Below are 23,636 nucleotides of genomic sequence, written 5' to 3'. Positions count from 1 at the left end.
ATTAGAACTCTAGTCACTTAACTGAAGACACACGCAAACTATTCAAATTAACAAAAAACAAAACAAACAGAAAGCAAAGTATAGAGAAAAAGTAAGTGCATTGATTGATGCAATTAGATAGTTTGATGGAAAGGTCTAATCAGTGAAGAATAGTCAAAATAGCCTGGTTGAGTTGCTAAGATTTAGTTTAGCTTAACAAATATTTATTCTGCATCTTCAACCATGTGATCATCATCATACTAAGTAATGGAATAAGAGATTGTCATTGCCTCAAACATCCTAAACTTATAAATCAATACTTGCAGTTTAGTTCCATACATTGGTGATGAACATATTGAACAGAAATCAGAATTTCTATAGATGTTCTAGTAAAAAATTGGGCATGAGAGAAAGAAAGAGAATCAGAAAACGTGTCACATTTTCTGTGACCAAAGATGAAATTTAAAGATAAATGCTGACTGAGATGGCTTTATTGTTCCCCTCAGCTTGACAAACCCTAGAAAGGCTTCTTTCTGATTCTAGGCCCTTCACCTCCCTTTCTAAGAGTATTTGCTGTAGAAAACATAATTTGGTCTCTGCCCCCTTTGACATGGAAATCTTTTAAAAAGCCCCTCACCACTTTTACAACTTGGGACTGTCTTTCTCAAACACTTTGGAGCCATTCCTTTGAAATATAATCATCAAGGAAGGCAGTGCCCTATCACCCAGTCTCTGTGAGAGAGTAAAAGCCTAACTTTCATAGGTGCCAATTAGCAAGCACAGGTGGACTAATCACAGAGAAAAACACTTAAAAAAGGGAATAACTCAACGTGCTGGACACATCCCATTGATCAACTTCCTATCCAACATCCTCCAGTACTTTTCTACTAGGTCATTTCAGCTCTTAAAAACCCTCCTGCCCTTTGTTTCAGTGGAGTTGAGTTCAGACTTAGTTCTAGTCTTTCTCTCCTATTGTAGTAGCCTTAAATAAAGTCTTCCTTGCCTGTTTCACTTTGGGTGGTGCAGTTTTACTTTGACAATAGAAAATCGACAAGCAGACCAGCAGGGAGGACCTTTCCAGGAAGAAAGCACAGCTTTGGTGAAGGCCTGGAAGCATTCTGTTCTACTATGTATTCGGGGAGGTTAGCCACGTTTGCTACTTCTGTGAGGCTACAGTCCTCTTTGCCTACACTCCATCTTGTGTGCATTTGTGTGTTAAGATTTTCCACGTCCACCCCATAAGCTGTACCAGAATGCTCCTACTCCCTCACTCCCAGATTCCTCACTTGAGGAATCTACTGAAGACCTACATCTTCAGTCTCCTTTTACTGCTATTTTCCTCTGGTCCCTTCATATAATCTGCATGGTGAGTACGTTCTAATACAAATCACCCTGCCACAGCCTTTCCCTGGGGCAAGGAGGTAGAATTGACTAACTCTCTAAATGGATATAAGGAAAACAGAAAATTCAAGCAGAAAACCTAAATTAATATTACAACAAAATTTCAGATTAAGTCCAACCTCCTTAGTAAAGCAGTTCTTCATGCCAAAACTTATTCAGAAGTCTGTTTCTATAATCCCAAAGCCCCACTCCATTCAGTATACTGTGATCTCTGTTCTGGGATACGCATCACATTGAGTCCAAAAGTGCAGAATTCTCTCCGTCTCTTTCCTTTTCAGATCTGTGACTAGAATTCTCTAGTGTCCCTTCAATCCTTCCCATCTTCTTTATAAAAAAATGCTAAGAAATCTTTTAGTGTAGATGCCATGTTACAGAAAGAAACTGAGACTCAGAGGACAGTAGGCACAAACCTAAATGCATGAAGCTGGTCAATTACACAATCTGGATCACAACCCATAACTCTGACTTATCTGTTTAGTGCTCGATCCCTCTAAGCTGCAACCTGAATACCCATGGGCAACCTGCCTAACCATTCTACGTTTAAGATTTCTTATCTGCAATATGTGATAATAGTGGCCACCTCATAGGGTTATTATGAAGAGAAATAATAGGGGTGAGCACTGGGTGATGTCTGATGGTAATGTTCAGTAAACACTAACTCTCTCACCAGTTTTCTTCTTTCCTTTCTCTTTCACAGCATTTACCACACTGCACTGATATCATTTATTTATGTCTCTATCTCAATTCCGTGCAAGCTCCTTTGGGGAAAGAATTGGTATTTATTTAATGATCTATCCATCACATTTCACCCAGTAAAGTTGCCTAGTGTTTTTTAAATAAATAAGATGTTAAAGTGCTTAAAAAGAGCTGTAAACATAGCCACAGGTGTTACGGGTACCAAAACAGTTTAAAAGTAACCCTCTCGCAGGGAAGGGGGACTGGGGAGTATTGTTTAATAACTAGCATACAGAGTTTCTATTTGGGATGATGCAAAAGTTCTGGCAATAGATGGTGGTGATGGTTGCACAACTTTGAGAATGTGCTCACTGCCACTGAATAGTACGTTAAGAATGGTGAAGATGGTAACTTTTATGTTTGATATATTTTACCACGATTTTTTTAAAAAAATAACTCTCCTGAGAAGTTGAGGCCACAGAGCAACATTTTGTAGTATAATAGGAAGAAGAATGAGTCCATGTTTAGACCAGTTGGAGACTTGGACTCAATGTGGAAGTTACTCTTCTCTTTGCCCCCTTTCAGCTAACGAAACGTTAATGGAATGTGATTTTCTCCCCAGCACCAGAGCTGTGTCAGGCAGGGGCAACAGCAAGAGCCACAGAGACATTCCTCCTGCATGTGCAGAGAGGAGCTATTCCTAGGTAAGAAATAACTGGTGACAGACATCTTGGGGAGAATATATCAGCAAACTTTAAATATAGTGGATAACTCTTTATTTAAAATCCAAACGTTTAGGACCTGCAGATACAAAGACTAAGATTATTTTTATTTGCAAAATTAGAGAACTGACCACCTAGATACTCAGGCCTTCCTGTAAACTTGCACAGGCTGCTAGATCACCTTCCCAGCGTCTAACCTCTCTTCCTGTGCCTCAGTCATGGCAGTCCAGCACTGTCCATCAGCCCAGAACAGTTAGCCAGAGAGAAACTGGAATTAAAGAAGCCTTCCCCTACTGTTACTTGGCAATGGGGTGGATAGATCAAGAGTCCCTGTATCCAGAGGCACACATTAGGTAAGCAGCACCTCTTACAGAGCACTACCTTTGCCAGGCTTCTTCTTCTTGTCTGGGTGTGCAGTCAGGCTATGGAGGTCCCCAAATACTGTTACCTCCTCTGACAAGCCCCCTGGGCTCTAAGCAGAATGGTTCTGACTCCCAGTTCCTTGTCTCTCCTGCCTTGCCATGGGATAAGAAAGAAAATAGAAATTATGCAAGTAAATGTACAATATTGAATATCTCTTTGTTATAAGTTTCTTATAGGTGACTTTAAAAAATCATAGCTAGTGTTTTATAGCCACCTAGTGGTCAAAATTGGGCTTTGTAACTGGAAATTTAATTTTCTCTCAAATATTAGCTCTAAATTATAACTTTATTTGCTGTCAAAATACTGCTTAGACATAGATAACATATGAGAAACCGTAGATTAACTAAGGAGATTAAACCCAAAGAAGCCAATATAGGGGTCATTTCAGAATGCTTCCTGAAGAGGCTTTAAACTTCTGGACTTTCCAAATGGACACATATGACTTGGTCCTGAGATATGTTGATATTAATAACAATCATTATGATAGACGAGATGACTTCTTTTGAGTGCTTGTTAAGTACAATATTCTGAATGCTTTTTAATACTCCTCATTACTACAGCTCTAAAAAGTAAGTTCTCTTACACCCAATGTTTAAAAGAGAAAATTGAGATACAGAGAAATAGTTTGTTCCAAATCAACCAGCTATTAACTGGTAAAGCCAAGATTTAAAACCCAATGTTCTAGCTCCAAAATCTTAAGTCCTTTCTGCATAGGTTAAAGATGTACACATCAGGTACACTTAGGATTGCGGAATCTAAAAGGCTCTTCACTAATCTAAAGCTTGCTGATACTTTAACTTGCATGTAGTTAGGCTTCAAACATAAGGGAAAGACAGAAGTGCCTTAGGACTTCAGGGATGGAACTTAATAAAGGCATTCTCAGGGAAATTTCAGAGACAGCAAGAACTTGACTTCAAAGGTTGGTGTGAAGTGGACAAGCACAGAGAGGAAAGTATGGCCCAATTAGGAAGGAACAGCAGGATCAAGTGGAGGTAGCAATGTGACAGAGGAAGGTGAGAGCATGTAGGGAAAAGGTGGGAACAGAATGATGTGAATAAAATGGAGAGCTGGAGGACTTGAAAGTCAGAAAGGCCAGTTGGGGTTGTATCGTTCATAGAGGATCTTGACATCAGATTAGGAAGTTAGATCTTTAGTCAAGTGGTAACAGAGAACTATTGACTGTTTAAAAAGTAATACTTATTTCTTTTATAATTTTTCAAAAGCAAGATGTGCCCAATATCAAAAATTGGGAAATCAAGAAAGACACAAGCTAAAAGACTGTCTGTAACTCTACCTTTCTTTGTTAATATCTTCCAGTTTTTGTACTACACACATATATTTCCCCAAAAGTAGTCTTATTGCACTTTACCTAATAACTAAACAGTATTTTAATATTTTGCTTTTGTCTTTTATTATAGTACATCTCTATTATAAATAAATAAAATACAAACATAAATTCTTAAACTAAAATTATAAGGAATTCCAAGTTCTTACTATTAATGATCATTTTTATTGTGTGTATGTGTGTGTAAATTTGTGTGTATCTTTTTGAAAAAAATATAGGTCCCATTAAAAAATAGAATAATTTACAAATGGCTTTAGACCCTGCAGTTTTCTTTTAACATATCATGAACATCTTGAAATGTTTACATATACATTTTTGTAGCAAAATTTAATGGCTGCATACTATGCAAAATAATTTACTCAATTAATCTCATATTTTTGAATTGCCTTGGTGTCTTTGTTGAAAATCAATTAACCACATATGTTTGGGTCTACTGCTGGACTCTCTACTCTTTTATAGTAATATATTTGTCTATCTTGATTTCAATATCACAATCTTGATCAATGGAACTTTATACCAAGATTTGAAGTTAGGTAGTAAAAGACAACTTTATTCTTCTTTTTCAAAGTTGTTTTGGCTATTCTACATCCTTTGCGTTTCCACATGAATTTCAGAATTAGCTGTCAAATCTACAAATAAGCATGCTGAGATTTTAATTGGGATTGTATTATATCTATAGATCAAATTGGGGGAACTGATATTTTATCCGTTTATCCATAAAATAATATTTAGCTCTATTTATTTAGGACTTCTTTAATTTCTCTCAGTATGTTTTTCAGTTTGCAATGTACAGATCATGCACATTTTTTTCTCATATTTATCCTTAAGTAGTTCACATTTTTATGCTATCATAAATGGTATTGCTACATTTTTAATTTCCAACTCTATGTTACTAACATTTAGAAATACAATTGATTTTTTAATATTGATCTTTCATCTTCCAAACTTGCTAAACTCACTTGTTAGATCTAGTACAAAATAGATATAGATTCCATAGGCTTTTCTACATAGAAAACTATTTCATCTATGAATAAAGACAATTTTACTTCATTTCTAATCTGGATGTCTTTTCTTTCTTTTTCTTGACTGGTTGGACTGGCTGAAACCTCCAGTAAATGTTGAATAGAAGAGGTGAGAATAGATATCCTTATCTGTTTCCTCATCTTAGGGGAAAGCACTTTGCCTTTCATCATTGACACTAGCAGTACAGTTTTCATATGTGCCCTTTATCAGGTTGAGGATGTTCTTTCTATTCCTAATTTGTTGGTGTTTTTGTTGGGATCAGATGTTGGATATCTGTCAAATACTTTTTCTTCATCTATTGAGATGATCATACTATTTCTCTTTTTTTGTCTGTTAATATATTGGATAACAATAATTGGTTTTCAAGTGTTAAACTAACCTTGCATTCCTGAGATAAACTCCACTTGGTCATGATCTTTTAAATATATTGTTAGATTTGAATTGTTAAAATTGGTAAGAATTGTCTCTATGTTTATGAGGGATATTGTTCTACAGTTTTCTTATAATCTTTTTCTGGTTTTAATATCACAGTAATGCTGGCCTCATAGAATGAATGGGAAGTCTTCACTCTTCTAGAAGAGTTTGTGTTAAAATAATATTACTTTGTTGTAGAGGATTCATAAAACAAATGTATTTCACAGGGTCTGGTTTTCCAAAGCCTTGCAGTTTCAAATATTGACCTTGCAAAGGACAGGAAATTTTCCCCAGGCTATTGAGTCTTTGTTGCAAGCTAAGAATTGTAACACAGCAAGGTTGCTGGCTCAAAGACAGACAAGTTACTGATTAATATGGAAAGTTACTGAGAAGCTGCTGGAGGGAGAAGGAATGTTTGCTAAATCAAGCCTTTGTTAGTGGATCACTTAACTGTCCGATAGAATGTCATCTGACTTGTTTTTACTGAATGTTACCAGCTTCTATTTTAAAACTTGTTAAACTACTTAGCAAAACCCCACCTACTTCTCTTCCTGTAACTTGCTGGTCTGGAGAATAAATGCAGGAAGAGAACCCCAATTTGTGGTTAATTTCCCAAATGGAAGAAGTGTCTCGTGCTTGAGGAAGTTCTGGGATATTAACCCCTTCCTGGGGCTTCTCACTGCTCAAAAGAGATGGGCTTTGAGTAATCTTTGGCAGCTCTGCACATGGGAAAAGGGGTGACAAATTCGTGGGAGGTGAAGCAACACTTTTTCCTTAAAAGTTTGGTAGAATACACCAATGAAGCCCTCTGAAAAAAGGAATTTATTTTGTGGCAAAGATTGAAACTCCAGATTCAATTTCTTTAATAAATATGGTGCTTTTCAGTTATATATTTCTTCCTGAGTAAGCTTGGTAGTTTGTATCTTTTAAGGAATTTGAAATTCTTCTTGTTTCTTAAGGTGGAAGCTGATGTTATTGACTCAGGATCATTATTCTTTTTTAATATAGATATTTGGAGCAAAAAGCAAATTACTGCTTTATTTGTGTGTCATACATTTTCACATGCTGGTTTCATTTTCATTCAGTTAAAAAATATTCTAATTTCTCTTTTGATTTCCTTTATGACCCATGGGTTATGTAAAAGTGTGTAATTTAATTACAAAATATTTTGAATTTGTTCAGGTAACTTTCTTTTACTGATTTCTAACTTAATTTCATCACAGTCAGAGAACATTCTTTGTGTGTCTTTTGCCACTCTGTCTTGATTGAACAGAAATTCAATCTCATATTTTTAAATTTGTAAGTTATTTCTGATTTTCATGCTATTACAAATAATTCTTGGATGAAAATGAACTTGGAATCTTTGGACCTATTCTTTATTATTTTCTTAAAGTTCCAGACACAAAAGCTTTGAGCCCAACAGTTCTTACTTCCTTTTATAGAATTTGTATATACTGTTATGTAGCTTGTTTTATGTTTATATTTTAAAATGTGCAAATATTTTCTTCAGAACAATAATTTTTTCTATTATATGTTCTTAATGATTGTTTGATATTCCATTTTATTGATACACCAAATTATATTTAACAGTCCTCTATCATTGGATACCTCTTCTCTTTATAAGATTCAAATTTTCATAATGCTTTAATAAATCACATTGTGAATCACTAGTTTGTGGAAGAGAATTGTCCTCATGAAGGCAGTGATTTAGAAAAATTAGGCATGAACTAGAGTAGAATACAGATTTGGGGTGAGAAGGACTAGAACTAGGAAATCTGTTCCATACCATTGGGATTCTAATTTAATGCTTTAAACATGAGTCTGTGGTGGTGGCAGACAAATGGAGATGTCAGGATGGACGGAAGAAATATTAAAATGAAAGAATATACCACACTTAGCAACTGATTTTGTGAGAACTAAAACCAATCTTTGTCTTTAAAACAGTAGCAATTTTAGATAAATTTGTATTGTCATATTTATTTTTAAGGTATCTATTTTCTCAGTATTTGTGGTCACTTGTCAAGGAGTAATGTTTTCTAATTACTCAATAAGGGTTTCTTCATAGATGATAAAAGACCAGGGGAAATGTTTCCTAAATCAAGTATATCTAAAGAACATGATTTATATAACTCGCATTACTTTATAAGTGATTCCCTTAGTCTCAAAATGTCTTGCCCTTTTGGATTATATACTTACCATATAAAGACATGCCAAATTTGAGAACTATCTCTAATCTTATTGAGCTCTTCTTTATCATTATCTTGCAATGCTTAAAAGCAAAACATATTTGATCACTCTGCCTAGAGAAGGAGAACTCACTATGTCTTCCTTTCAATAGATCCGTGAGAGAACACAACCCATAACCCTGTCTTTGCAGTGCCTTGCAAGTGCCTGGGGCATGGCAGGAGCTTGTCAGATATGTTCAATGAATGGAGAAGGCTCATGTCTAAGTCATATCTTTCTTCACTCATCTCCTTCTCTGTGAACTTCTCTTTCCTACCACTCTCACCTTACAATTTCTCAATACTATGACCTATGTAATATTCATTACTATATGTATTTGAATAATTTGTCTCTTATTTTAGCAGCTTACTTAGTTTTTTGTTCAAAATTCTTAAAGTAAAATCTGTCATCTCATTTTCAGGTCTATTTCGAGCACTTAACCTAAAAGCCTTTGCCTTGGCCAGGTCATCACAGTCACAGCAAGGTAAAGAATAGATGTCTGGCTTCGTTATTCTCAGGAGGCTCAGTCAAATGGCCAAGTCTAGTTTATTAAATTAAGCAGCAAATTTCCTTGGAAATCCAAAGAAAAATAGGAGGTACACTGACAGTTTCTTTATTGCTCATTCAGTGTGAAAAAACAATATTATGATTAATCTAAATCTGCTTGTGGAAAGCCCAGTTTTCATTTTTCTTGAGGTCTTCAGGAATTTTCTAGTAGGTCAGTTTCTTAACTACCTCAACCATGAACTCAGTTCCACAGAAGTTGTCTTAGTTGCTTTGTGCTGCCATAATAGAATACCTGAGACTGGGTAATTTATTAATAATAGGCTGGGAAGTCCAAGATCCAAGCACCAGCAGGTTTGGCTTTCTGTTGAGGGCTTCTCTCTACCTCCAAGATGGTACCTTGATGCTACATCCCCCAGAGGGGAGGAATGCTGTATCCTTACATCGCAGAAGGGTGAAAAGGGCAAAATCTCCCCATCAAGCTCTTTTTATATGAGTACCTAATCCCATTCATGAAGGGAGGAGTCCTCAAGACCTAGTTATCTCTTAAAGTTCCCTCCTCTTAGTACTATCACATTGGTGACACCTGAGTTTTGGAGGGGACACATTCAAACCATAGCAGAAGTGAAAAAGCACTGACTTCAATTTGTTAATTTATAAATTATTTTTCTTATTCCTTAAGTCCCATCTGAGACTTCTATGTTTTTAAGCTTTTTAAATTCCTTTCATGTCATGTATGAGGGCATTTCAAAGAGTTCATGGAAAGATTCACACTATCTTTCAATTCTATTTTTCCACAAACTTTTTGATGTACTCTTGTACATGTAGTAATATTTGCAATGACTGCGCATTTAAATCTTACCTAAAGCTTTAAAGATACTATAAACTTCCACACTGTTGCCTCAACACTTATTGTCTGAAGTGAAGACATTGAAAGCATTTTAAAAATTTTATTTATTTTTAAATTTTACTTCTCAATATACATGGTAATTAATTTTCATGCCCCTTTGCCCATTCCTCTCTACCTGCCCCCCTCCCTTCCCCCTCCCCCACATCATATCTGTTCACTACATCTGACAATGGATTAATATCCAGAATATATAAGGAACTCAAACAACTTTACAGCAAAAAAACAAGTAACCCAATTAAAAAATGGGCAAAGGAGCTGAATAGGCATTTCTCAAAGGAAAATATATGAATGGCCAACAGACACATGAAAAAATGCTCAACATCACTCAACGTTCAGGAAATGCAAATCAAAACCACACTGAGATACCATCTCACTCCAGTTGGATGGCTAACATCCAAAACACTGAGAATGATAAGTGCTGGAGAGGTTGCAGAGAAAAAGGAACTCTCATCCATTGTTGGTGGTGCTGCAAAATGGTGCAACCTTTATGGAAATGGTATGGAGTTTCCTCAAACAATTACAGATAGATCTGCCATATAACCCAGCTATTATTACACTCTTGGAAATATACCCAGAGGAATGGAAATCATCATGCTGAAGGGATACCTGTGCTCCAGTGTTTATTGCAGCACTATTTACAATAGCCAAGAGTTGGAACCAGCCCAAATGTCTATCATCTGATGACTGGATAAGGAAATTTTGCTATATCTACACAAAAGAATACTACTCAACTATAAAAAAGAACAAAATACTACCGTTCACAACAACATAGATGGACTTAGAGAAAATTATATTAAGTGAAACAAGTCAGGCACAGAAAGAGAAATACCACGTGTTCTCACTTATTGGGAACTAAAGAGAAATAAATAAAGTGGGAGCTAAAGATAAATAAATACATAAACACACAAACAAATCAAGGGGGGCAGAGAAGAAGACAAAATAACCACAAAAATTCCAAGACATTGAAGCCTTTTATACCATGTGTTGGTATATGACGGACATTCACTTGTCTTTAGGTTGATTTAATCTTTTGGCTATTGTGAATAGTGCTGAAATAAACATGGGAGTGCAGGTGTCTGTTTTATATATTGATTTCATTTCCTTTTTGTATATACCCACAAGTGAGATAGCTAGGTTGTAGGGTAAATCCATGTCTAGTTCTCTGAGGAGCCTCCATACTGTTTTCCACAGTAGCTGTACCAATTTACACCCCCACCAGCAATGTAGGAGAGCTCCTTTTTCTCTGCATCCTCACCAGCATTTGCTATTTTTTGTCTTGTGGATAATAGCCACTCTAACTGGGGTAAGATGCTATCTCATTGTGGTTTTAATTTGCATTTCCCTGATGATTAGTGATGCTGAGCATTTCTTCATGTGCCTGTTGGTCATTAATATGTCTTCGAAAATATCTGTTCAGGTCCTTTGCCCATTTTTAAATCGGGTTATTTGTTTTTTTGCTGTTGAGTCATTTAAGTTCCTTATATATTAGTCCTTTGTCTGATGTGTGGTTGGCAAACACTTTCTCTCATTCTGTAGGTTGTCTGTTCACTTTGTCGATGACATCCCTTGCTGTGTAGAAGCTTTTTATTTTGATGTAGTCCCATTTACGTATTTTTGCTTTAGTTGCCTGTGCCTTTGTAGTCTTGCTCAGAAAAGTGCTGCCTACTTCCACTTCGTGTAGCATTTCTTCTATGTTTTCTTCTAGTAATTTCATAGTTTCAGGTCTTAAATTTAGTTCCTTGATCTATGTTGAGTTCATTTTTGTGTGTAGTGAGAGACAGGGGTCTAGTTTCAATCTTTTGCATGTGGATATTCAGTTTTCCCAGCACCATTTGTTAAAGAGGCTGTCTTTTTTCCCCATTGTATATTTTTGGCACCTCTGTTCAAAGTCAGTTGGCTGTAAATGAGTGGGTTTATTTCAGGGCTATTCTATTCCATTGGTCAATTTGTCCCTTTTTATGCCAGTACCATGCTACGTTGGGTTACTATAGCTTTATACTATATTTTCAAGTCAGGAAGAGCAATGCCTCCAATTTTGTTCTTTTTGTTCAAGATTGCTTTCACTATATGAGGTCTTTGTGGTTGCATGCACATTTTAAGATTTTTTTTTTCTACTTTTGTGAAGAATGCCATTGGTATTTTGATAAGGATTGTGTTGAATGTATAGATTGCTTTGAGTAATATAGACACTTTGAAGATGTTAATTCTTCCAACTCAAGAACATGGGATATTTTTACATTTATTTGTGTCCTCTTCAGTTTCTCTCACAAGTGTTTCATAGTTTTCATTATAGAGGTCTTTCACCTCCTTCATTAAATTTACTCCTAGGTATTTTATTTTTTTGGTACCTATAGTGAATGGGATTACTCTCTTGATTTCTTCTTTGCCCGTTTCACTGTTGGTGTATAGAAAGGCTACTGATTTTTGTGTGTTGATTTTGTATCCTGACACTATATTGAATTCATTTATTAGTTCCAGTAACTTTTTGGTGGGGTCTTTAGGGTTTTCTATGTATATGATCATGTCATTTGCTAATAGGGATAGTTTGACTTCCTCATTTCTAATTTGAGTGCCCTTTATTGCTTTCTCTTGCCTTATTGCACAGGCTAGAACCTGTAGTACTATGTCAAATAAGAGTGGGGAAAGTGGGCTCCTCTTGTTCCAAATCTTAGAGAAAAAGCCTCCAGTTTTTGTCCAATCAGTATGATATTAACTGTGGGTTTCTTGTATGTGACCTTTATTGTGTTGACATACTCTACTTCTATACCTAATTTTTTGAGTCACTTTTATAATGAAGAGGTGTTGGATTTTATCAAATGCTTTTTCTGAATCTATTGAAATGATCATATTTTTTCCCCTTTATTCAGTTAATGTGATGTCTTATGTTTATAGGTTTGCATATGTTGAATGATCCTGCTATCCCTGGGATGCATCCCACTTGATCACAGTGTATGATCTTTTAAATCTGGATTAAATTGTGGCTGGATTCTGTTTGCTAGCATTTTGTTGAGGATCCTCACGTCTGTGTTCTTTAGGGATATTGGTTTGTAGTTTTCTTTATTTGTTATGTCTTTTTCCAGTTTTAGTCTGAGGGTAATGCTGGCCTAGAAGAATGAGTTTAGAAGTATTTTCTACCCTTCAATTTTTTGAAAGAGTTTGAGAAGAATTGGTATAGTTCTTCTTTGAATGGTTGGTAGAATTTGGCACTGAAGCCTGTGGTTTTCTCTGTTGGAAGACTTTTTATTACTGCTTAAATCTCATTACTTATTATTGGTCTGTTTAGTTTTTCTAGTTCTTCATAATTCAACTTTGGTGAGTTATACGTGTCCAGGAATTTATACATTTCCTCTAGGTTTTCTATATATGTTTGTAGTAGTCTCTTACGACCCCTTGTATTTCTGTGATATCGGTTCTAATGTATGTCCCGTTTTTCATTTCAGATTTTACTTGAGTCTTCTCTTTTTTTCTTTGTTAGTCTAGCTGAAGGTTTATCAGTTTTATCTTTTCAAAAAACCAACTCTGTTTAATTAATTTTTTGTATTGTTTTTTAATCTCTAATTTATTTATTTCTTCTCTGATCTTTGTTATTTCTCTCCTTCTACTGATTTTGGGTTGGTTTGTTCTTGTTTTTCCAGCTCCTTGAGGTGTAACATTAGGTTGTGATTAGGAGTCTTTCTTTTTCTTTGACTTATTGCCGTAAACATCTTGCTTAGTATTGCTTTTGATGTATCCCATGTGTTCTGGTATGTTTTGTTTTCATTTTCACTTGTCTTCAGAAATTTTTAAATTTTCTTCTTTATTTTTTCTTTGGCACATTCATTATTTAGGAGCATATTGTTTGATTTCCTCACATTTGTATGGTTTCTAGTGTCTCTTTTGTTGTTAATTTCTAGTTTTATTCTATTGTGGTCAGATAAGGTAGTTGATATGATTTCAATTTTTAAAAAATGATTGAGCATTGTTTTATGTCAACATTTCCATGTACTTCTGAGAAGAATATGCATTCTGTAGCTGCCAGATGAAATGTTCTATAAGTGTCCATTGGGTCAAGTCAACATATACTAGAGATTTAAATCTGATGTTTCCTGGTTAATTTTCTTTCTGGATGATCTGTCCTTTGATGAAAGTGGGGTATTAATGTCCACAATGATTATTTTGTTGGAGTTGATCTCTCCAGTTATGTCCAGTAGAAATTGCTTTATATAACTGGTTGCTCCAGAGTTAGGTGTGTATATGTTTTGGATTGTTATATCATCTTGTTGAATTGATCTCTTTATCATGATATAATGACCATCCTTATTTTATTATTATTATAAAATAGGTTGAAGTCTATTTTATCTAAGTTCTGTTATTCCTGATCTTTTTTGGTTTTCATTTGCATGAAATATCTTTTTCCATTCCTTCACCTTCTACTGTTGTGTGCCTTTATTGGTTCAGTGAGTTTCTTGTAGGCACCATAATGTTGGTTCCTGTTTTATAATCCATTCAGCCACTCTGTGTCTTTTAATTGGGGCATTTAATCTGTTTACATTTAGGGTTAGTATTGACATTTAGGGACTCGCTGCTGCCATTTTGCTATTTTCTTCCTGGTTGTTTTGTGGATCCTTTTTTCCTTTTTCAGGTTTACTATCTTCTTTTGTGATTGAATGGTCTTCTCTAGCTTGCATTTTGCTCTCCCACTATTTTTAGTAGGACTCTTCTAAATTTTTGTGTTATGGTTACCATGAGGCTTACAAAAAACATATAGGTATAACAACTTATTTTAGACTAAAAACAATGTAACTTTGATAATCAAGAAAAAAGAAAAAAAATGAAACCAACTCTATGCTTTGGCTTCATTCCCCCCATTTTTTTTTTTTTTTTTTTTTTGACCACTAAGGGGATCGCAACACTCGGCACGGTGTGGTCTGCACCACACTCAGCCAGTGAGCGCACCAGCCATCCCTATATAGGATCTGCACCTGCGGCCTTGGTGCTACCAGCGCTGTACCCACCTGAGTGAACCATGGGGACGGCCCCCCCCATTTTTTGATAATTTGTTTTTTCAAGTTACATCTTTTAATATTTCCTTTTCTCTTAATACAGTTGTTGTATATGTTAGTGTTTTCTTAAGTGTGTTCTATACTCTTCACACTAAGGATGTAAGTGGTTTATTCACCACCCTTGTGACACTGGAGTATTCTGAGGTTTTCTGTGAACTTATTTTACTAATGAACTGTGTACCTTCAAATGTTTTCTTGATGATCCTTAGTGATGTCTTCTTTCAGAGTGAAGAACTCCCTTTAGCATTTCTTGCAGTGCAGGTCTAGTGTTGATGAGTTTTTGCTTTATACTAATTGTAAATTGGTTACTTGTGGGAAGATTTGATGCTGGGAATCGTCTATTCCACCATCCTGATGACATCACTCTCCCGCAGTAACATTCTATTTTCAATCTTTTTATTAAATACTTACTGGCTTGGTGACCCTGGAAAAGTCACTTAAACTTTCTAAGCAGCCATGTGCTAGAGCAGGAGCCAGCCTGTGAGAGCTGACTGTTAGATACTCAGGAGTTTCACCTACAAGTTGTTAAACATTTGAAGGTTAGAAATCACTGAAGGTGGAAGTATTTACCATAGATGGGGGAAAGTGCTACAAATGAGGGCATTTTTTCTCCCCAGATAGCTGGTTTACCAGTTCACAACTGTCTCTAAGCCTTAGTTTTCTCATTCATAAAATGAAAATAATAGACTTCCGGTTAAGATGGCAGAATAGACGGTCCCTAGCATCACTCTCTCCCACAAATCAACTGACTTACAACTATAAAAACATAACATTAAGTGCATATGGAAAGGGGAGATGTCCAGTGGGGGAGGCAGAAGCTCTGCGGAGACCACAAGCCCTGCGGGGCTGCTGTTGCACGATCCAGCTGATAGGCTTCACCGCCGCCACCCGGCTCCATTCCCAGCCCGGCCCAGTGCACACAGAGTGGGGAGACATCTGGCAGGGGAGGCAGAGGCTCCGCAGAAACCACACACCCTGTGGGGCCGCCACTGTGTGATCCAGCAGGTAGGCTTCACTGCAGGCACCCGGTTCCATTCCCAGCCCGGCCTAGTGCGCACGGAGCAGGGTGACATCTGGCAGGGGAGGCAGGAACTGGGCGGGGACTACACCACCGCCGCATGATCCAGCAACCCGGTCCAGTGTGTGCAGAGTGGGGAGACATTCAGCGGGGGAGGCAGAAGCTCCGCAGAGACCACATACCCTGTGGGGGGGGGCACTGCCACATGCTCCAGCAGCAGGTAGGCTTCACCACCACCACGTGGCTCCATCCCAAGCCCAGCCCAACATGCACGGAGCAGGGAGACATCCAGCAGGGGAAGAGGAAGCTCTGCAGAGACCACACGCTCTGCAGTGCCTCCATGCATCGCAGCAGCCCAGCCCAGTGCATGCGGAACAGGGAGACGTCCAGCACAGGAGGTGGAAGCTCAGCAGAGACCACACACCCAGTGGTACCGCCCCGAGACCCAGCAGCCCGGCTGAGTCCAAGCTGACCAGAGAGGTGCCTCCCCGGAGAGGCCCAAGACCCGAGGCAATCACACACACAAGGCACTAGTGGCCAAATGAGCAGTCACCGAGGTAGCCATACCAAATTGGCAACCCCAGCAACATCTTAGTCAGACAATAGTGTCAAACCTGTGGACTGTGAAACCCCCTGCCACAATGAATAAACATCAAAGAAAAGATACCAGAAATATGAAAAATCAATAAAGTACACCACCAAAGGGTAATAACTCTCAAGCTCTAGATCCTATAGAACAAGAAGCCCTTGAAATGACTGACAAGGAATTTTGAGTGATAATTCTAAGGAAACTGAATGAGATACAAGAAAACTCAGCTAGACATCATGATGAAATGAGGAAAAGTATACAGGACCTGAAAGAGGAAATGTACAAGGAAATCAATGCCCTGAAAAAAAATGTAGCAGAACTTGCCAAACTGAAGAATTTATCAGCTAAATAAAATACACAATGGAGAGTATAACCAGCAGGCTTGCGGAAGTTGAAGAGAGGATCTCCGAACTTGAAGATGGGCTGTTTGAAATAACACAAGCAGACAAAAAAGAAAAAGAAAAAAGAATCAAAGGCATTGAAGAAAATCTGAGAGAGATATCAGACAACCTTAAGCGCTCAAATATCCGAGTCATGGATATTCCAGAAGTGGAGGAAAAAGGAGATTGCATGGAAAACATATTCAACAAAATAGTGGCAGAAAACTTCCTAGGTATAGGAAAAATCACAGATCTTCAGATCCAGGAAGCTCAAAGATCTCCAAACATATTCAACCCAAACAGGTCTTCTCCAAGACATGTTGTAGTCAAATTGGCAAAACTCAGAGACAAAGAGAGAATCTTAAAAGCTGTAAGAGAGAAGCATCAAATCACCCATAAGGGAGCTCCAATCAGAATAACATCAGACTTTTCATCACAAACCCTAAAAGCCAGAAAGGAATGGGATGATATATCCAAAATACTAAAAGACAGAGATTGCCAGCCAAGAATACTCTACCCTGCAAGGCTATCCTTCCAAAATGAAAGGCAAATAGTATATTTCTCAGACAAACAAAAACTGCGGGAGTTCACCACCACATGACCACCCTTACAAGAAATTCTCAAGGGAGTACTGGATTTGGTTCCTGAAAAATAACTACCACTCCCATAAAAACCCAAGAAAAATCAAAACCCACTGGTATAATAAAAATGGCATTCATGAAGAGAAAACAAACAAACAAAAAGGCTATCTACAACCCAAGGAACCAACAAATACAGAAAACAAACAGTGAATCAAAAAGCAAAGAACAAATGACACCCAAGACAACCAAACAATAATCAATGAAATGCTAGGAATAAATCAACACTTTTCAATAACAACTCTTAATGTAAAAGGCTTAAATTCCCCAATCAAAAGACACAGACTGGCTGACTGGATTAAAAAGGAGGACCCAACTATATGGTGCCTACAAGAGACCCACCTCACCCATAAAGACTCATATAGACTAAGAGTAAAAGGATGGAAAAAAATTTACCATGCAAACAGAAAAGAAAAACAAGCTGCAGTAGCTATTCTTATATCTAATAAAATAGACTGAAAACTAAAAACAATAAAAAGAGACAATGAGAGACACTACGTAATGAGAAAAGGATTGATCCATCAAGAAGACATAACAATCATAAATATATATGCACCCAGTGTTGGAGCAGCCAGATTTATAAAACAAACTCTATTAGACCTAAAGAAGGAAATAGACACTAATATCATAATAGCAGGGGACCTGAAAACCTCACTGTCAATATTAGACAGATCATCTAGGCGAAGAATCAGCAGAGAAACACAAGATCTAAACAATACTCTAGACCAATTGGACTTGGCAGATATCTACAGAACATTCCATCCAACAACCTCAGAATATTCATTCTTCTCATCAGCACATGGATCATTCTCCAGGACAGATCACATATTAGGTCACAAATCAAGTTTCAACAAATTCAAAAAATTGGAATTATCCCATGTATTTTCTCAGACCACAATGGATTAAAATTAGAAATCAATAACAAATGAAATTCTGGAAACTATACAAACACATGGAAATTAGACAGCATTCTACTTAATGACATATGGGTCCAAGAAGAAATCAAGCAGGAAATCAAAAAATTGATTGAAACTAATGAAAATATTGATACATCATACCAAAACCTGTGGGATACTGCAAAAGCAGTATTAAGGGGGAAATTTATTGCATTAAATGCTCACCTCAGAAGGATGGAAAGACAGCAAGTGAACAACCTTACACTTCACCTTAAAGAACTAGAAAAACAAGAACAATCCAAACCTAAACTTAGCCGACGGAAAGAAATCATGCAGATCAGAGCAGAACTGAATGAAATTCAAACCCAAAAAACAATACAAAAGATCAATGAATCAAAAAGTTGGTTTTTTGAAAAGATAAATAAAATTGACAAACCATTAGCATGGCTAACAAAAAAAAGAAGAGAGAAGATTCAAATAACAAAAATTAGAAATGGAAAAGCTGATATTACAACTTATTCACCTGAAATACAAGGAATCATTAGAGACTACTATAAACAACTATACGCCAACAAATTTGAAAATCTGGAGGAAATGGATAAATTTCTGGACACACACAAGCTCCCAAAACTGAGCCATGAAGACGTAGAAAATCTGAACAGACCAAGAACAATAAAAGAGTTTGAAGCTGTTATCAGAAGGCTCCCAACAAAGAAAAGCCCAGGACCAGATGGATTCACAGCAGAATTTTACCAAATATTCAAAGAGGAATTGACACCGATTCTTTACAAACTATTCCAAAAGATTGAAACAGATACAAATCTCCCAAACTCGTTCTATGAAGCAAACATCATCCTGATACCAAAACCAGGTAAAGATATAACCAAAAAAGAAAACTACAGGCCAATATCCTTGATGAATATAGATGCAAAAATCCTCACTAAAATACTAGCAAACAGAATACAGCAACACATACGTAAAATTATTCACCACGGTCAAGTGGGATTCATCCCAGGGATGCAAGGTTGGTTCAACATACGCAAATCAATAAATGTGATACACCATATTAATAAAATCAAACACAAGGACCATATGATCATCTCTATAGATGCTGAAAAAGCATTTGATAAAATTCAACAATCATTCATGACAAAGACCCTCTATAAGTTAGGTTTAGATGGAAAGTATCTCAACATAATTAAAGCCATATATGACAAACCCACTGCCAATATCATCCTGAAAGGGGAAAAGCTGAAAGCTTTTCCTTTAAGAATAGGAACTAGACAAGGATACCCACTCTCACCACTCCTATTCAACATAGTGTTGGAAGTACTAGCCAGAGCAATCAGAGAAGAGAAGGAAATAAAGGGCATCCAGATTGGAAAAGATGAAGTCAAACTGTCCCTGTTTGCAGATGACATGATCCTATATATCGAACAGCCTAAAGCTTCTACAAAAAAACTCTTGGAGTTGATAAATGATTTCAGCACAGTAGCAGGATACAAAATCAACACACAAAAATCAGTAGCATTTCTTTTCTCCAATAGTGAACATGCAGAAAGGGAAATCAAGAAAGCTTGCCCATTTACAATAGCCACCAAAAAAATAAAATACTTAGGAATTGAGTTAACCAAGGATGTGAAAAATCTCTATAATGAGAAATACAAACCACTGTTGAGAGAAATTAGAGAGGATACAAGAAGATGGAAAGATATCCTATGCTCTTGGATTGGAAGAAACAACATAGTGAAAATGTCCATACTACCCAAAGTGATATACAAATTCAATGCAATCCGCATCAAAATTCCAATGACATTTTTCTCAGAAATGGAAAGAACTATCCAGACATTTATATGGAATAACAAAAAAATATGCATAGCCAAAGCAACACTGAGCAAAATAAATAAAGCTGGAGGCATAACACTACCTGACTTTAATCTATACTACAAAGCTATAATAGCCAAAACAGTATGGTACTGGCATAAAAACAGACACATTTATCAATGGAATAGAATAGAGAATCCAGAAATCAACCGACACACCTACAGCCATCTGATCTTTGACAAAGGCACCAAGCCTACACACTGGGAAAGAGACTGCCTCTTTAGCAAATGGTGCTGGGAGAACTGGATATCAATATGCAGGAGAATGAAACTAGACCCATACCTTTCACCATACACTAAAGTCAACTCAAAATGGATTAAAGAATAAATATACACCCTGAAACAATAAAATTTCTTAAAGAAAACATAGGAGAAACACTTCAGGAAGTAGGACTGGACACAGACTTCATGAATATGACCCAAAAGCATGGGCAACCAAAGGAAATATAAACAAATGGGATTATATCAAACTAAAGAGCTTCTGTACAGCAAAAGAAACAATTAACAGAGTTAAAAGACAACCAACAGAGTGGGAGAAAATATTTGCAAAATATACATCTGACAAAGGATTAATATCCAGAATATACAAGGAACTGAAACAACTTTACAAGAAAAAAACAAGCAACCCAATTAAAAAATGGGCAAAAGAGCTAAGTAGGCATTTCTCTAAGGAAGATATACGAATGGCCAACAGACATATGAAAAAAATGCTCAACATCACTCAGCATTTGGGAAATGCAAATCAAAACCACACTGAGATACCATCTCACCCTAGTGAGAATGGCTAAAATCCAAAAGACTGTGAACGGTGACTGCTGGCGAGGTTGCGGAGAAAAAGGAACTCTCATACATTGCTGGTGGGACTGCAAAATGGTGCAGCCTCTATGGAAAATGGTAGGGAGGTTCCTCAAACAATTGCAGATAGATCTACCATATGACCCAGCTATCTCACTGCTGGGAATATACCCAGAGGAATGGAAATCATCAAGTCGAAGGTATACCTGTTCCCCAATGTTCATCGCAGCACTCTTTACAATAGCCAAGAGTTGGAACCAGCCCAAACGTCCATCATCAGATGAGTGGATATGGAAAATGTGGTATATCTACATAATGGAATACTACTCTTCTATAAAAACGAATGAAATACTGCCATTTGCAATGACATGGATGGACCTTGAGAGAATTATATTAAGTGAAACAAGTCAGGCACAGAAAGAGAAATACCACATATTGTCACTTATTGGTGGGAGCTAAAAATAAATAAATAAATTCACACACACACACACACACACACACACACACACACACACACAAACCGGGAGGGGAGGAAGAAGACATAACAATTACAATTCCTTGAAGTTGACATGACAAGCATACAGAAAGGACATTGTTGGGTGGGAGGGGGGAGAGGGAGGAGGAGGGAGGGAGGTTTCGGTAGTAGGCCACAATAATCAAACACATTGTATATCGACAAAATAAAATAAAAAAATGAAAAGTAAAAAAATAAAAAATAAAATAAAATAAAATAAAATGAAAATAATAATTCCAACCTACTAGACATATTCAGTTGCATAAAACAGATTACCTCTGCTAGTTTAAGTAGAAAAGAAATGTGCTAGGGGTTCTCTCATGTCCTATAGAATTGTTGGGAAGATTGATGAAATAAATTACTGGCTGAACACTCATAGACAAATGTGAGAGTCATACCATAATACTGGACCACCAAGGGACCTGCTGCCTCTTCCATGTTCATTTGGGAAACTGCTGCTATGATTGCCAGTTCTAGAACAACCTTACCTCTACCATGATCAGAAAAGCCTCCTTGATCAAGAAGTCACCAAAAACGAACCAGAGACCTCTACACTGCCTCTGCCTACTTCTTACGTTTCAACTATTTCTAGACAGCATCTGATTGGCAGAAATGAACTCACAACAGAACTGTAGCTGCATGGCAGGTTCAGAAATACAGTCTTTATTTAGAGTGGCCTTGTGTCTCCAGAAAAACTAGAGGTTCTACTGGTATAGATTGGAAGAAAGAGGGAGAACAGTTATTGGAGGACATCTAGCAGTGTTTTCCATAGACTACCCATGCTCATTCCCAATATCTTTGATTGCCTATTTTCCCAAACAAAGAACAATTCATACCCTGCCCGAGAGGTGTAACTTCAAAGTCCCATTCAGAGACTGAATCCAAATCAAAGACCATGATCTCTGAATGACACAAAATCCTCACCATCAAGTCCAAATGTGGCTACCTGGTGACAGGCGATCTAGGAAGAGACAGGTAAGTTATCCTCCTATGCCCAACACACACACACACACACACACACACACACACACACACACACACACACACAATTATATGGTGGGATAGGAACAGGATAACTAGAACAAAGTTTCCTTCAGAATAATATTTTGTAGGGCAGGAATTTCAGAGACCCCTGCTTTGGCAGTAGAGTACTGTAATTATCTGGTCTATCCCATCCAACAGCCTTTGGTTGCTCTCTCATCTACATTGGTTCATTATCTTGGAGGTCTTTCCTTGTCTCTTAGCCTCCTTGGCCACATCTGACTTGGGCAGTGTAGAGTCTGCCCTTCTTAGGGCTGTAAAACCTTCATATCTTGCTTTCTTCTGAGTGCTTGAGTGTGCATTAGTGCTTTGACAATCAGGCTTTGGCTGGCTTGAATGTAGAAAATACAGCTTGGCCTAATGAAAGCTAGATCAAACAAAGCTCAACCAAACCACCAGAAATTACAGTTGGTAAAGGAGTGGTTCCCAAAGGTAGATTGGGATACAATTAGTGGAATAAAGAGGAATGAATCTTGGACCTTCCAAAACAACTGTTGTCCTTTACAGATCCCTACACTTCCTCCCCAGCATATCAGCAGCATCCTCACTTGCTGGTCTGGCTGCTGGAAATATAATGAAGCAGCTTAAGAACAAGGGAAGGAGGAACTACAATGGCTGTAGTAGAATTGGATCTAGGAGGGAAAAAACTGAGCGCTCTTTTAGAATGTAAGAGAGAATATAAGCTGGGATAACAGCTTTTCAAGTTTGCATGCCCAAATCCCTTTTTCAGTTTGCTGGGGAATTCCCCACCAAGTAAATTTCATGTTCCTCCTAATTTAGGCCTAAAAGGAATTTGTACTTCTTCCTAGAATTTTCTTCAAGTTATTATATTTGAATTTGGACAGTATGTTGGTCCCTTTCACTCCTTGGTGGGCAGATTTCACTTCTGTAGGTTTCCTGGTCCTCTGGTTACTCCTCTGGTACCTTTGGTCCCCAAGGAGAAGAAGGAAGGATATGGATTCTGACTGAATCCAAGTTTCCTCCCCAGTGGGTGAAATCCAGCATTAGCTTTATTTGGGTGTGTCCTTTGTCCTCAAGCATAATTCTTACGCCTATGTCATTTACCTCTGTCCCATTTGGCTTGTCAAAAGCACACTTAGCAGTCTAGCATAAAAGTAAGTTCTATTTCAAAAAAATGAATAGTCCCCACTTTTTATACTAGTCATAAACGATTTAGTCATTGACCTCTGAGGCCAGAGCCATATTTGCCCTGGAGTTGAC

Source organism: Cynocephalus volans, chromosome 2 (genome assembly GCF_027409185.1).
Source record: "Cynocephalus volans isolate mCynVol1 chromosome 2, mCynVol1.pri, whole genome shotgun sequence".
Taxonomy (NCBI): domain Eukaryota; kingdom Metazoa; phylum Chordata; class Mammalia; order Dermoptera; family Cynocephalidae; genus Cynocephalus; species Cynocephalus volans.
The sequence above is the reverse complement of the archived record's forward strand: the minus strand, read 5'-3'. Positions refer to the sequence as shown.